General features: G+C 47.2%; 1 pseudogene; it reads left to right on the top strand.

Annotated features, from left to right (window-relative positions):
• The window catches only part of LOC104380307 (eukaryotic translation initiation factor 2D-like), a 777,252-nt pseudogene that overhangs the window by 362,808 nt on the left and 404,698 nt on the right, over window positions 1-9,746 (top strand).

Consider the following 9,746-nt stretch of genomic DNA (forward strand, 5'->3'; position numbering starts at 1 on the left):
TGATCATGAGGCCGAGCGGGCTGCGGAACAAGGGGAGGTATTAACTTTGATTCCTGAGAAACCTTTGCCACTACGTGAGTCAGTTAAAGATGACGAAAAAGATCAGAAATTAATTAATGACTTAAAGGCAGAGATTAGCTCATCAGGATGGGCGATGTTAAAAGACAAGAGAATAACAATTCCCTTTAAGATATTACGGAAATTGATAAAACCAGAACATGACAAAACCCATTGGGGAACTGAAGGTTTGTAGGATTCCCTCACTAAACAGATAGTGACCAGGAACTTATTCCAAACTATGAAAAATGTAGTTGGAAGGTGTGAAATATGTTTAAAAAATAACTCAAAAGTAGAAAATCCTGTCAAATTTGGAAATACTGATAAGGGAAACATTCCAGGTCAAAACTGGCAAATAGATTTTTCAGAGCTCCCCAGAAAAGGGGGGTTTGGGTATTTGTTAGTCTGAACCGATACCTATTCTGGATGGCCTGAAGCCTTCCCGTGTAGAACAAAGCTCGAGAAGTAACAAAGGCTCTGTTAAGAGAAATCGTTCCCAGATTTGGAGTACCAGACGTGATCTCCTCTGACAGAGGGTCACACTTCGTGTCACAGATAGTTCAGCAAGTCAGTAAATTTTCAGAGATTGACTGGAAATTACATACAGCTTCCTGCCCGCAAGCTAGTGGACAGGTGGAAAAGATGAATCGTGACAAAAACACAGCTAAGCAAAACCTGCGAAGAAACCAACTTGAAATGGGATCAAGCCCTCCCGATTGCGTTAGTAAGACTTGGAGCTAAACCACGAACTAAAGAGAAACTGAGTCCTTTTGAAATCTTACACGGGAGACCGTATCAAACCAGATATTTAGGGCAAGATCTCACCCAAGTGGGGGAAATTAGTTTGCAGCAATATCTAATACTATGAGGGCAACAATTGCAAGAAGTCAATAAACTAGTGCTGTCTACACGAGCGTGGGGTCTAGATTCTCCACTACATCCTTTGAACCCAGGGGATTGGGTCTGTGTTAAAAATGTTTCAGGTGATCCTCTGAAGGAAAATGGAGCGGTCCTTTTCAAGTTCTGCTCACGACCTACACTGCAATTAAACTTGAGAAACACGCTGCGTGGATCCAGTATTCAAGAATCAAGAAAGCACCTGGTGGACCATGGAAATCCCAGCTCACAGGACCAACATCTGTAAGACTGATCCAAAATTAATACTGCTGTGTTTTGGTTTAGGATGGGTAGCTGCCTGCACTCCCTGCTGGCCCTTGAACAAAATAGACTAATTCGTTTCCGGTCTCCAGTGGAAGTGGAAAGAGCCAAAAGATACACGTACATCCTACTTGTGATGTTTATACTTGTGCAGACATTTCGTTCCCTCCGAATTGTTCTCTGTGGAGACCCCCAAACAGGATAATTCCAAAGCACCATGGCAGGGATTAGATTTTGCATTGTGTACTAACTTGAGGAAATTTACTGTTGCATCGAACGGCCCTCTAAACGTAGGGCTTTAAACTAGATTCGAATGGAGAGGGGGCTAGTATTAAGAATGATAAAGATATGCTGGAAGTACCTGAAGAACAGAAGAAGGGAATTCCAGCCGCTCCAGCCAGGAAGTCAGGTTCACCTGGGGCCCAACTTAAATGCCTTTATGCCAATGCGCGCAGCATGGGGAATAAGCAAGAGGAGTTAGAAGTGTGTGCGTGCCTGTTGGGATATGATCTTATTGGCATCACGGAGACGTGGTGGGATGAATCCTATGACTGGAGGAATCTGCGGCTGATACCCGGGATAGTAAGAGCCTAACGAAGTGGTCAAAAACTCTGGGATCTGTCTGGGAGGAGTCTGAGGTGGATCCTGGAGCAGGGAGCTTCCCCTAAAGATGAAAAATCTTGTTTGGTATCTACCATGGAAGAGTCTGGGGCTGCTACACAGGACAGCAATAGTTTAAAAAAGAGGACAAAGACTCTGGGATCTGCCTGGGAGGAGTCTCAGGTAGACACTGGATCAGACAGCTTCCCTAAAGCTGAAAAATCTCTTTTGGTAGCTTCCCTGGAACAGTCTGGGGCTGCTACCCATGATATAAAGAGCTTAAAGAAGAAGTCAAAACCACCGGGATCTGCCAGGGAGGAGTCTCAGGTGGATACTGGAGCAGGGAGCTTCCTGGAAAGCTGACAAATTTTCTTGGGTAGCTTCCCTGGAGGAGTCTGGGGCTGCAACCCAGGATACCAATAGTCTAGAGAAGAGGTCAGAAACTCTGGGATCTGCCTGGGAGGAGTCTCGGGTGGATCCTGGAGCAGACAGCTTCCCCTAAAAGTGACAAATCTTATCAGGTAGCTTTCCTGGAGGAATCTGTGGCTGATACCCGGGATAGTAAGAGCCCAAAGAAGTGGTCAAAAACTTTGGGATCTGTCTGGGAGGAGTCTGAGGTGGATCCTGGAGCAGACAGCTTCCCCTAAAGATGCAAAATCTTGTTTGATATCTTCCCTGGTGGACTCTGGGGCTGCTACACAGGACACCAAGTGTCAAAAGAAGAGGTCAAAAGCTGTGGGATCTGCCTGGGAGGAGTCTCAGGTGGATCCTGGAGCAGGGAGCTTCCTGGAAAGCTGACAAATTTTCTTGGGTAGCTTCCCTGGAGGAATCTGGGGATGATACCCAGGACACCAAGAGTCTAAGGAAGAGGTCTGAAACTCTGGGATCTGCCTGGGAGGAGTCTCGGGTGGATCCTAGAGCAGACAGCTTCCCCGAAAGCTGAAAAATCCTATCTGGTAGCCTACCTGGAGAAGTTTGGGGCTGATACCCAGGACACCAATAGTCTAAAGAAGAGGTCAAAAACTCCGGGATCAGCCTAGGAGGAGTCTCTGGGTGCTACTGGAGCAGAGAGCTTCCCCTAAAGATGAAAAATCTTGTTTGGTAGCTTCCCTGGAGGAGTCTGGGGCTACTACACAGGATACCAAGAGTCTAAAGAAGAAGACAAAAGCTCTGGAATCTGCCTTGTAGAAGACTCGGTTGGATCCTGGAGAAGACAGATCCCTCTAAAGCTGAAAACTGCTATCGAGTAGCTTCCCTGGAGAAATCTGGGGCTGCTACCCAGGATACCAAGAGTGTAAAGAAGTGGTCAAAAACTCTGGGATCTGCCTGGGAGGAGTCTCAGGTGGATCCTGGAGCAGACAGCTTCCCCTAAAGCTGAAAAATGCTATCAGGTAAGTTCCCTGGAGCAGTCTGGGGCTGCTCATCGGGATACCAAGAGCCTAAAGAAGAGGTCAAAAACTCTGGGATCTGCCTGAGAGGAGTCTCGGGTACGTACTGGAACAGACAGTTTCCCATAAAGATGAAAAATCTTGTCAGGTAGCTTCCCGGGAGCGGTCTGGGGCTGCTACCCAGGATATAAAGAGCTTAAAGAAGAAGTCAAAACCACCGGGATCTGCCAGGGAGGAGTCTCAGGTGGATACTGGAGCAGGGAGCTTCCTGGAAAGCTGACAAATTTTCTTGGGTAGCTTCCCTGGAGGAGTCTGGGGCTGCAACCCAGGATACCAATAGTCTAGAGAAGAGGTCAGAAACTCTGGGATCTGCCTGGGAGGAGTCTCGGGTGGATCCTGGAGCAGACAGCTTCCCCTAAAAGTGACAAATCTTATCAGGTAGCTTTCCTGGAGGAATCTGTGGCTGATACCCGGGATAGTAAGAGCCCAAAGAAGTGGTCAAAAACTTTGGGATCTGTCTGGGAGGAGTCTGAGGTGGATCCTGGAGCAGACAGCTTCCCCTAAAGATGCAAAATCTTGTTTGATATCTTCCCTGGTGGACTCTGGGGCTGCTACACAGGACACCAAGTGTCAAAAGAAGAGGTCAAAAGCTGTGGGATCTGCCTGGGAGGAGTCTCAGGTGGATCCTGGAGCAGGGAGCTTCCTGGAAAGCTGACAAATTTTCTTGGGTAGCTTCCCTGGAGGAATCTGGGGATGATACCCAGGACACCAAGAGTCTAAGGAAGAGGTCTGAAACTCTGGGATCTGCCTGGGAGGAGTCTCGGGTGGATCCTAGAGCAGACAGCTTCCCCGAAAGCTGAAAAATCCTATCTGGTAGCCTACCTGGAGAAGTTTGGCTGATACCCAGGACACCAATAGTCTAAAGAAGAGGTCATAAACTCCGGGATCAGCCTAAACTCCGATACCTATTCTGGATGGCCTGAAGCCTTCCCGTGTAGAACAAAGCTCGAGAAGTAACAAAGGCTCTGTTAAGAGAAATCGTTCCCAGATTTGGAGTACCAGACGTGATCTCCTCTGACAGAGGGTCACACTTCGTGTCACAGATAGTTCAGCAAGTCAGTAAATTTTCAGAGATTGACTGGAAATTACATACAGCTTCCTGCCCGCAAGCTAGTGGACAGGTGGAAAAGATGAATCGTGACAAAAACACAGCTAAGCAAAACCTGCGAAGAAACCAACTTGAAATGGGATCAAGCCCTCCCGATTGCGTTAGTAAGACTTGGAGCTAAACCACGAACTAAAGAGAAACTGAGTCCTTTTGAAATCTTACACGGGAGACCGTATCAAACCAGATATTTAGGGCAAGATCTCACCCAAGTGGGGGAAATTAGTTTGCAGCAATATCTAATACTATGAGGGCAACAATTGCAAGAAGTCAATAAACTAGTGCTGTCTACACGAGCGTGGGGTCTAGATTCTCCACTACATCCTTTGAACCCAGGGGATTGGGTCTGTGTTAAAAATGTTTCAGGTGATCCTCTGAAGGAAAATGGAGCGGTCCTTTTCAAGTTCTGCTCACGACCTACACTGCAATTAAACTTGAGAAACACGCTGCGTGGATCCAGTATTCAAGAATCAAGAAAGCACCTGGTGGACCATGGAAATCCCAGCTCACAGGACCAACATCTGTAAGACTGATCCAAAATTAATACTGCTGTGTTTTGGTTTAGGATGGGTAGCTGCCTGCACTCCCTGCTGGCCCTTGAACAAAATAGACTAATTCGTTTCCGGTCTCCAGTGGAAGTGGAAAGAGCCAAAAGATACACGTACATCCTACTTGTGATGTTTATACTTGTGCAGACATTTCGTTCCCTCCGAATTGTTCTCTGTGGAGACCCCCAAACAGGATAATTCCAAAGCACCATGGCAGGGATTAGATTTTGCATTGTGTACTAACTTGAGGAAATTTACTGTTGCATCGAACGGCCCTCTAAACGTAGGGCTTTAAACTAGATTCGAATGGAGAGGGGGCTAGTATTAAGAATGATAAAGATATGCTGGAAGTACCTGAAGAACAGAAGAAGGGAATTCCAGCCGCTCCAGCCAGGAAGTCAGGTTCACCTGGGGCCCAACTTAAATGCCTTTATGCCAATGCGCGCAGCATGGGGAATAAGCAAGAGGAGTTAGAAGTGTGTGCGTGCCTGTTGGGATATGATCTTATTGGCATCACGGAGACGTGGTGGGATGAATCCTATGACTGGAGGAATCTGCGGCTGATACCCGGGATAGTAAGAGCCTAACGAAGTGGTCAAAAACTCTGGGATCTGTCTGGGAGGAGTCTGAGGTGGATCCTGGAGCAGGGAGCTTCCCCTAAAGATGAAAAATCTTGTTTGGTATCTACCATGGAAGAGTCTGGGGCTGCTACACAGGACAGCAATAGTTTAAAAAAGAGGACAAAGACTCTGGGATCTGCCTGGGAGGAGTCTCAGGTAGACACTGGATCAGACAGCTTCCCTAAAGCTGAAAAATCTCTTTTGGTAGCTTCCCTGGAACAGTCTGGGGCTGCTACCCATGATATAAAGAGCTTAAAGAAGAAGTCAAAACCACCGGGATCTGCCAGGGAGGAGTCTCAGGTGGATACTGGAGCAGGGAGCTTCCTGGAAAGCTGACAAATTTTCTTGGGTAGCTTCCCTGGAGGAGTCTGGGGCTGCAACCCAGGATACCAATAGTCTAGAGAAGAGGTCAGAAACTCTGGGATCTGCCTGGGAGGAGTCTCGGGTGGATCCTGGAGCAGACAGCTTCCCCTAAAAGTGACAAATCTTATCAGGTAGCTTTCCTGGAGGAATCTGTGGCTGATACCCGGGATAGTAAGAGCCCAAAGAAGTGGTCAAAAACTTTGGGATCTGTCTGGGAGGAGTCTGAGGTGGATCCTGGAGCAGACAGCTTCCTCTAAAGATGCAAAATCTTGTTTGATATCTTCCCTGGTGGACTCTGGGGCTGCTACACAGGACACCAAGTGTCAAAAGAAGAGGTCAAAAGCTGTGGGATCTGCCTGGGAGGAGTCTCAGGTGGATCCTGGAGCAGGGAGCTTCCTGGAAAGCTGACAAATTTTCTTGGGTAGCTTCCCTGGAGGAATCTGGGGATGATACCCAGGACACCAAGAGTCTAAGGAAGAGGTCTGAAACTCTGGGATCTGCCTGGGAGGAGTCTCGGGTGGATCCTAGAGCAGACAGCTTCCCCGAAAGCTGAAAAATCCTATCTGGTAGCCTACCTGGAGAAGTTTGGGGCTGATACCCAGGACACCAATAGTCTAAAGAAGAGGTCAAAAACTCCGGGATCAGCCTAGGAGGAGTCTCTGGGTGCTACTGGAGCAGAGAGCTTCCCCTAAAGATGAAAAATCTTGTTTGGTAGCTTCCCTGGAGGAGTCTGGGGCTACTACACAGGATACCAAGAGTCTAAAGAAGAAGACAAAAGCTCTGGAATCTGCCTTGTAGAAGACTCGGTTGGATCCTGGAGAAGACAGATCCCTCTAAAGCTGAAAACTGCTATCGAGTAGCTTCCCTGGAGAAATCTGGGGCTGCTACCCGGGATACCAAGAGTGTAAAGAAGTGGTCAAAAACTCTGGGATCTGCCTGGGAGGAGTCTCAGGTGGATCCTGGAGCAGACAGCTTCCCCTAAAGCTGAAAAATGCTATCAGGTAAGTTCCCTGGAGCAGTCTGGGGCTGCTCATCGGGATACCAAGAGCCTAAAGAAGAGGTCAAAAACTCTGGGATCTGCCTGAGAGGAGTCTCGGGTACGTACTGGAACAGACAGTTTCCCATAAAGATGAAAAATCTTGTCAGGTAGCTTCCCGGGAGCGGTCTGGGGCTGCTACCCAGGATATAAAGAGCTTAAAGAAGAAGTCAAAACCACCGGGATCTGCCAGGGAGGAGTCTCAGGTGGATACTGGAGCAGGGAGCTTCCTGGAAAGCTGACAAATTTTCTTGGGTAGCTTCCCTGGAGGAGTCTGGGGCTGCAACCCAGGATACCAATAGTCTAAGGAAGAGGTCAGAAGCTCTGGGATCTGCCTGGGAGGAGTCTCGGGTGGATCCTGGAGCAGACAGATTCCCCTAAAAGTGAAAAATCTTGTCAGGTAGCTTCCCTGGAGGAATCTGCGGCTGATTCCCAGGATAGTAAGAGCCTAAAGAAGTGGTCAAAAACTCTAGGATCTGCCTGGGAGGAGTCTCAGGTGGATCCTGGAGCAGACAGCTTCCCCGAAAGCTGAAAAATCCTATCTGGTAGCCTACCTGGAGAAGTTTGGAGCTGATACCCAGGACACCAATAGTCTAAAGAAGAGGTCATAAACTCCGGGATCAGCCTAGGAGGAGTTTCTGGGTGCTACTGGAGCAGAGAGCTTCCCCTAAAGATGAAAAATCTTGTTTGGTAGCTTCCCTGGAGGAGTCTGGGGCTGCTACACAGGATACCAAGAGTCTAAAGAAGAAGACAAAAGCTCTGGAATCTGCCTTGTAGGAGACTCGGTTGGATCCTGGAGAAGACAGATCCCTCTAAAGCTGAAAACTGCTATCGAGTAGCTTCCCTGGAGAAATCTGGGGCTGCTACCCAGGATACCAAGAGTGTAAAGAAGTGGTCAAAAACTCTGGGATCTGCCTGGGAGGAGTCTCAGGTAGATGCTGGATCTGACCTCTTCCCCTAAAGCTGAAAAATCTCTTTTGGTAGCTTCCCTGGAGCAGTCTGGGGCTGCTACCCAGGATATAAAGAGCTTAAAGAAGTGGTCAAAACCACCGGGATCTGCCAGGGAGGAGTCTCGGGTGGATCCTAGAGCAGACAGCTTCCCCTAAAAGTGAAAAATCTTATCAGGTAGCTTCCCTGGAGAAATCTGGGGCTGCTACCAGGGATACCACGAGTCTAAAGAAGAGATCAACAACTCCAGGATCTACTTGGGAGGAGTCTTGAGTGAATACTGTAGCAGACAACTTCCTAAAACCAGAAAAATCTTGTTTAGTAACTTCCCTGAAGGAGTCTGGGACTGGAAATGGGATATAAGCTTTTTAAAGCAGAGATCAAATGTCACTGGGAAATGCTTTGGAGAAGTCTGGGTCGGATCCTGGAGCAGCTCCTGCAGAGGATCCTAGAGAGATCAAAAACTCTGGGATCTGCCTGGGAGGATTCTCGATCAGATCCTTGAGCAAATGGCTTCCACTAGAGATGAAAAATCCTCTCGGGTAGCTTCCCTAAAGGAGTCTGAGGCTGCTACCCAGGATGTAAAGAGCTTAAAGCAGTGGTCAAAAACACTGGGATCTGCCAGAGAGAAGCCAAAGATGGATACTGGAGCTGGGAGCTTCCTGGAACGCTAACAAATTTTCTTGGGTAGCTTCCCTGTAGGAGTCTGGGGCTGCAACGCAGGATATCAAGAGTCTAAGGAAGAGGTCAGAAACTCTGGGATCTGTCTGGGAGGAGTCTCGGGTGGATCCTGGAGCAGACAGCTTCCCCTAAAGATGAAATATCTTGTTTGCTATCTTCCCTGGAGGAGTCTGGGGCTGCCACGGAGGACATCAAGAGTCTAAAGAAGAGGTCAACAACTCTGGGATCTACCCGGGAGGAGTCTTGGGTGAATACTGGAGCAGACAACTTCCTAAAACACGTGGTGGTGAAAACATGGAAAATCTGTGGACTGGAGCAAGAATTGCAGTGTTTTAAATACACACCCCATAGATGACATTAGGGATGAGATGATTATTTCTTTTTTCACACAGTTTTACGGATGTGAAACCTTTCACTTTTACTGCTCAGGTAGTTCTACTACTAGAAACTGAAAAGGTTAATGCTCTTAAGAAAAGGTAATAACAAGATATAACAGTTATGAACTAGATATGAAAGTAACTGTGCAAGAGACAAAATGCTTTTCAAAACCTCCAAGTATTTCTGTGGTGGGTTGACAGGAGTGACAGTGGGGAGGGAAAAGAGAGAGTTGTGGGAAATGTGAATGTGTGTGTGGAAACCAAACATTTAGATTTCAAGTGTCAACACTTAACACCACTTCCTTTAGAGCAGAAATTATAGAATTACTGGCTTTTTTAGAAACTTTGCCAATACAAGAACTGGCTTTGATGGCATCATGCAAAGTAGTATGTACTAAGGCTGCAGCTTCTGGATTGTTTGATGTCCTTACCCTTTTACAAAGGAGACTGGTCTCCCTGTTCTTTCAGGGTACTAGGACATGCAGCTAGGACACCTTACCATTTCAGTTGAGGGTTTGCATTTTGCCTGTTGGCACTACACAGTTCTTGTACTACTGAAGAAAAATCTGTGTGTGCCCCCACCTCTAAATGGAATCAGTTTCCCATTACTGCAGATTTCAAGACCAGTGCCAAAGCTACAAGACAACACCCTATCAGACAGATAATGCAGATAACAGATACACAGGGATACTCTTCTAACTCTTGAAAAAAGCATCAAAAGATGTAAATTAGTAGGGCTGTCCTTTTATGAGTATCCCATAACTTATTTTTATAAGCCTACAAAATGCAGCAAGAAAAAAATTAA

Source organism: Tauraco erythrolophus, chromosome Z, assembly GCF_009769465.1.
Source record: "Tauraco erythrolophus isolate bTauEry1 chromosome Z, bTauEry1.pri, whole genome shotgun sequence".
Classification (NCBI taxonomy): domain Eukaryota; kingdom Metazoa; phylum Chordata; class Aves; order Musophagiformes; family Musophagidae; genus Tauraco; species Tauraco erythrolophus.